Raw genomic sequence first — 7,483 nt, 5'->3', positions numbered from 1 at the left:
CCTACCAGTCAGCTCAGGAAAAACGTCCTCATCTCTCACTTTCCGCCGTTTGCATTAAAAATTGGAGGGAGGGGTAACATGATCTGAATTTTCAAAGTGACCGAAACGACTTTTGAGTTTGGAAGTGATTGAATCATAGGAACTGTAAAGGGTATTATGGTAGTTAAAACTGTACCACTTGTTCATATCTTTCTCGTAGCACCAAACTATTTTGGGTAGGTGATCATCTGCTATTCATATCCCTGGACTTGTGAGTGGCGCACAGGCAGAGAGCCCGAGACATCTACCAGTCAATCTAACACGAAAAACGTGGTTCTCTTTTGTTGTGTGTAAATGTGTGTAAAAGATCTTATGTTTTTTACGAGTGGGGCTTGCCTTATGGGCTCTCTTCGAATATCTTCTTGAAGCTGGCCTTCATTTCTTGAAAAAGCTCTCTGATTAATACTTTTAAGTACTGCACCTGCAGCAGCACAAACATCGTTCTGGCACTCTTAAATCGGCTGTCTCAATTATGAAAAAAATGTATGTTCACAAATTTAAGATAATTTCTTGTTGTGGAATGAAATGGTTTTAAGCTGCAGTGGATAATCCCTAGATATAATTCAATTAGTTAGGTTTTAGATTTATTCTTCATATTACTAATTTGAGTATCATAAACTTTATAATTATTGAAATATTATCTAGTTATTAACTTCAACATCTAGAGAGATTAGTCAAAATATATAAGCTGTTCTAGATATCAAGAATTAAAAAAAGAGAAGATAATATGGGAATGGTGATTGGTCAAAATCAATTATAAAAACTGGTCTAGCTACTAGTCTGGCATGACAAAATTGCAGCAAACTGGTAGATGGATCGTTCATTTATAGTTTTTGACACTTGCCAACCAATTCACATATACAGCGTCAATTTCGTTCACCAGAACCATTAGATCAAGGCCAAAATGATACAAATTTCAAACATTCTCTAAAATATTCATATAAAGTAATCCAAAACCTATTATTTACAAGGAAGTCGGTTATGTGCATTGTTCTCTACCCCACTCATGGACTTATTTTATCCTCCTCCTCTTGCCTTCGAAAACAAAAAAATTGCCTCATCTTTTATTAGTAGATGATCATTTCCATTCATAAATGGATTCATCCGTTCATGAGATTCGGTAAAAAAGAAAAAGAAAAAGTACTTAATAGCTGAGTATTTCAATTCATGACGGCTGCCATTATCCTATACGAATAGCCTTCTTTATTCGAAGAAAAAGAATAGGAGGATTTCAATCCAACTACATAAGTACTGAGTATATTTTTTGGATTTATTGACTTTATGAACTATTAACCGTTGAACGTCAAGAAATTAATTGTAAGACCAAGTTTAGCTCCACCCACATTTCGCCACGGGTGGAAAAATCTTTCAAGTAAAAATAAAATAAAATATACAAGTTTTTTAATTTAATTTTTGTAAATTCTAAATATAAATAAAAAAATTTACGAGAAATATTTATGTCTGCAAAAAACAAAGTGTTGGCTTGTCTATTTAATTTGTCTACCTGCAGATGTTATTAACATATTTTTTTATATTAAACAAAAAATATAACCGCGAATCATAAATTTGATATTTATATATATAAAAAATATATATATTAATAAAAATATATAAGATCTCAAAATAATTTTTAACCTAACTGGAAAATTAAATGATATTGCTATTACTACAATGAAACATCAATTTCATAGTTTGTTTGGAATAAATTTCTAAAAACAAAAGGCATAAATAAACAAAACATTAAAAAATAAATTACAAAAGAATAACAAAATAAACATAAAAATTGGTATAAATAGACCAAGTGTAAAACATAAAAAAAAAATACTTTTTCTAAAAAGAAGTGTAAATAAAAAAAACTATAAAAACATTAAAAACATGAATTTGGCATGTAGGTTCTATTTTTGTTTTTTTTAAATCAGGTATGCAAACTGCTCCAATGTGTTTTTTACATGAAAAAATAAAAGTGTCATTTGAAAAGCTTATGAATTTATCTAACTAAATAAATCGATAATGATTTACGTAAATAAAAAAATTCATGAACAATAACCACGAAAAAAACTGTAAAGGTGAGATATTTACCCGATTCTGTTTACTAAAATATTTTATTTAAATAAATAAAAGATATATCCATCCTAAAAAATTCATGGCTTAAATGATAATTACAAATAAAAATGATTGAATAAACTCACACCATAAAAAATATTATAAAAGGAAAAACTCATTAGAAAAATATAAGGAATAAACACTTGTTGATGTGATGCAAATATATAAAAAAAGATAAAAAAAAAAAAAAGAGAGAGCCTTGAGTATATTCGATAGCCAACCTCAATGAATAAATCATACACATGATTGGGGATTTGAAATTCAGATTATCCTGTAAATAGCAAAGCAAAAAAAAAAATTAGCATAAAAAAGTAGGTTTTTAAAAATGCTTTTAAAAAAAATCAAAATAGACCCGAGTTAATTTTTCAAATCTATAACCTGGACATGATGATTTTATCAAAGACAAACCTGAAAAAATAAAGAAACAAGATTTTAAACAAAAAAAATTGACGGCTAAAATTAAGAAAAAAAAAGTTAATAAAACAACAATGCAAAACAAAAAAAATAGCAATTAAAAAAATTAGCACTAAATTCAACACAAAAAATAATTGAAATTAAATGTTTAAGAATGAAATTGAAAAAAACAAATTAACTAATAAAATGGTTAAAAAAAAATTAAAAGAATTAGCACCAAACTTGACAAAAAAATGTAATGAAAAGAGATGCTCAAAGATGGAATTGAAGAAAAATAAATAAATCAACAAAAAAATAAAAAATAAAAAAATAGCAAATACAAGAATGAGGAATAAATTTAATAAAAAAAATAACAAAATTAAACAACCTAGGATGAAATAAAAAATAAAATCTAATTAGAAACAATCAATGTAAATAAAATCATTGCAATTAAGAGAAGAATGACTAAATAAAAAAAAAAGAAATTGAAGGGCTGATATAATTTTATAAATGGCCAACACATAATCCAAGAAAAAAAATAGCAAAAAAAAAAATCAATTAGCACCAAATGAGACATTACTACTAGACATGCATCACACATAAAGAAAAAAGATGTCAAAATACATTAAATGATATGGTGAAAGTTTGATTTCAACAACTATTGTCAGTCGCATGTGTTGCTTGATGTGTGCCAAACATGTGTTAGTAGTCTTATTTATGTGCATAATACTAAAAATACCCCTATGACTAAGCAACATTAAAAAACAAATTCTTATGAAATCATAATCAAGCCCTTAAAGCCAAGGCTAAAAAAATTCAATACCAAGGGTAATAAAATAATTCAATTGTTCATAAAATTAAAGAAAAATAAAAATATCCCTAGAACTAAATAACAATAATAAAAAAACCACTAGAAAATGATAATCAAGCCTTTAAAGCTAAGGCCAATAAATTTGCATAGTAAGGGTTAAAGTGTAATTCAATTGTTTATGATAAAATTGAAATTACCATACGACATCCCTTGGACCAAAAGTTTTGATTGATTGTTTACTCTATAAGGACAATATGATAATTGCATTATTATTAAAAAAATAAAAAGATGATGCTATCCAAATAAATCAAGAATAACAAATTGATTAAGTATAAAGATCATCCAACTCCTCAAGTAAAGTTTTAAAGATTAAAGAATGAAGGGTTATTTTCACTGTAGCCTTAAATATATTTCACTATGGATGGGCTACAATAAAAAACTCATGTAGTTTAGTATTTTATTTAATTAAATATTAATTAAATTTGGCAAGTAATAAAGATTGTAATAAGGGAAATAGATCATAAAACTATGTGAAGAAAGAATGATGCAGTCGGAAGCATAATAAATACAACAACAAGCATAAAATGATTGAAATAGATTTTTTACAAATGTAATTTTATTTTTTTATTTCAAAGTCTAATAAGCTATGCCTTATAAGTTTTTAAATAGGCATGAAATTGATTTTAACAAAGAAAAAAATCAAAATCCATAATCAATAAAAAAACTAATAAAAAAGTTTAACAATAATATAAAATCATATTGTTTTTAATATTTCTCTTCAACTAATGTCATAAATGGTAGGCTCTTTAATGATAAAGCACCTAACATAAATAAAAACTTCAAAATTAAAGGAATATGGAAAATAGACTGATAAAAAAGATAAAAGTACATTTTTACTAAATAAAACTAACGCTAATATAAAGCAAATAAAAAATAAAATAAAATAATAAAAAATATGAGTGAAATAAAATAATGCATATATGATAAGGTCTTTAAAAAATGAATTTTTTACATAAGTATTCATAAGCAAAAGGGCAAGAATATAGTTTTATGAAACAAAGTTATCATGAATGTGAAACTAATAAAGAATAAAAAATTCAAATTACATAGATGAATACTAACCAATAAAGAATAAAAAATTCAAATTACATAGATGAATAGTAACCATGTATGGATTGTGTAATGTTTATTATTTTCAATTATAAATAGTAACTTTCATGCAAAACCTATAATAAAAATATAAAAAGAGAAAGGAGAAGGATATAGCTTGCTTTTTATGTCGAGCCCTCCTTGCAGATGCTTGATATAGCTTGCTAAATTTGAGTCACAACAAGTTAGGTTGTAAACTTAACATGCTCACTCAAGTTGACTCAAATATATATATATGTATATTTTTTTTTTTGCTTTTTGTTTTATTTTTTCACAATGGGTTAGCTTGCAATTGAGTTTAGTTAATATTTTCCTTTTTGTTGGAATAATTTTTTTCCAGGTTCTCATGAAAACTATTTTTTTTTTTGTGTGTATTTTGAACCATTTACTTTCAGTACATGTTATTTTATTATCTAATTAAATAATATCGTCTTATTTGACTCATTCAAATTTATAGCCTACGTCATGGATTTTTTTTACTTCTTTAAAATATGCTTGTATCACGTAAACATCTTTTATCTTCAACATACTGACATAAGATGAAAAAGAGTTGTAGAAGGTGTAAATAAGAACCTAAAGAAGATCATTTAGAAAATTATTGTCATTTATAAAGATTGGCATGAAATTCTTTCCTATGTGTTCATGCATGCCATACGATAATTAGAACATTAATAGTAGCAACTTTTATTCTCTACTATGTGGAATGGAGATAATGATGCATGTAAAAGTAAAAATCTCATCATTGAGGGTATTGATGGAAACAGGTCTAATGGATTAACATGGAATAAAATTCGATATAAATACTTAAACTTGAATAAAAAAAAAGTGACTTATAGTCATTTCTCATAACCCAATTTTAAACGTCATTTACAAAATATTTTCTAAAACTCCAAAATCAAAAGGCAAACAAATTCAAATATTATGTTTTCAATGCATTTTGGCCATTCACATACCTATTTGTGATTTTTTTTACTATTTTCTCTTGTTGATGTCTTCTTAAAAAACTCAATAACTCAAAAATATGTTTATGACATGTGTGCTCCAATTTTGTAAATCTTAACATCTTTTGAAAAAATAAAAATTAAAAATATGTTTTCAACACATTTCAGTCATTAACATGTCAATTTCATAATTCTTAATTGCTTTTTTATCTAATTAACTTTAATGTTTTTTTTTTAAATCAAAAATAAAAATTAAAAAAATAAATAAGGAGCAAAATGGGAAAAGGGCTAAAGTGCAAAATAAAAGGAATGAAAGACTATATTATCATATACAATAGGGATATTCTTAGGATATACTTAGAATAAATGATTAACAAAAAACATTACTATGTTGAAGGATACAAAAAAGAGTGAATAGTGAAGATAAAAGAGGGGAAGACATCATATAAAAAAACCTAATCTCTTCCATCAAAAACCCTAGTCACCATAGAGAGAAAAAAAGGAAAAAAAAAACACTCTCATGGAACCTTATTGACAGTAGTGGTTAGTCAAAATCTAGAAATTATTTAAGAAAAAACACCCTCATTATCGAATTGACTTTGATATTTATTTGTTTGGGTTTGGTGGTGACTTAACAATTGCAGTGGCAATGGTTTGGTGGTATAGTGGTGGTTGTGGTGTGATTCTATGCTGGCATTGTTAATAATTGTGAATAAAATTTTGATTAGTATATAATAGGGTTTGTTTATATAATTAGAGTGAGGGTGTTTCTAGTGATTGTAGATAAAAAATGGATAAAAAAATGATACAAGTTGTTTAAGGGTTGTTACTGTGGTTATGATGTTGGTTTGTAGATTGAGTTTTAATTGAAGAGAGAGTTGTAATAAAAAGGAGGATGATTAATGTGTTAAAGAGGAGAAAAGAATAATTGAGCAATACTAAAGTGATTGTAATGCAATGTTCATAAGGAAATGAAAGGTTTAGTAGGTTGTGTTATTTGTTGGAGGATTCTATCAAAAGAAAGAGTTATAAGATGAAACGATGTGTGGATAGTCTTTATTTTGTAAATTCTATTTTATTCTTTATAATTTTTAAAATGAACCTTTTTTTATTTTAGTTTTTTTCTTTAAGAATTTTGACTTGTTTTATTTTTTAATATGCAACTTGTTATTTTTTTTATTTGTTCTCTCTTTTTTTCCCTAATTTTTATTTTTATTTTATTTCTTTTCTTCTTTTTTTGTCACTAATATTTCCTGCTCATCATATTTGCTTTTCTTTGCTCATCCTATTTGCTTTTCTTTTATATTATATTTTTGCTTTTCTTTGCTCATCATATTTGCTTTTCTTTTATATATATATATATATATTTTAAAAGCTTGACACTAGATAAAATATGCAAAAAGTATTAAAATCATTAAAAGTCCTTAATGTTTTTGAAAAATTGACTAGGTTTTACAAAGAAAACAAATTTTTAGAATTTTTGTATTTTTTTATTAAAAAAGAAACAAGAGAAGTCAAAAACAGAATACAACAAAAAGTACATGACTTCAAGACACCTATAAATCCTCTCTTCCTGTTGCAACTACTAACCCAAGTCCCTTCAAAAATCACTATTACACACATTGATTACTTTACATATGCCCTTTTAAATGAAGTAGGTGAAGATCACCAATAAGTTGTAGCTTTGTAGGCCTTCATATTAATAAATTTGCAGGTGAAATAGGACAGCTTTATTTAAAAAAAAAAATACAGATGAAGAACAATAATTGTATCTTACACACCAAATTCATTCAACAAGAAATCACTCACCAGGCCTAAAATGACAACAGAGAATCTAAAAGTGAATTCCAAGCAATGACTACTCATCTACAATTTCATGAATCCTACTCAGTTCAATAAATTGACAGTTGAAGTAAGTTGCAGGGAAAGAAAGAGGGTCACCACAAAAACTTCTACGCTATACAGCTAGTCTGAATCCAACAGGATGGCTAAATTGTGATGGCGCCATCTGCTAGCCAACCAAATGTCAGAAGAATGCTTAATCTGG

Source organism: Populus euphratica, unplaced genomic scaffold (genome assembly GCF_000495115.2).
Source record: "Populus euphratica unplaced genomic scaffold, PopEup_1.0 scaffold162.1, whole genome shotgun sequence".
NCBI lineage: Eukaryota > Viridiplantae > Streptophyta > Magnoliopsida > Malpighiales > Salicaceae > Populus > Populus euphratica.
The sequence above is the reverse complement of the archived record's forward strand: the minus strand, read 5'-3'. Positions refer to the sequence as shown.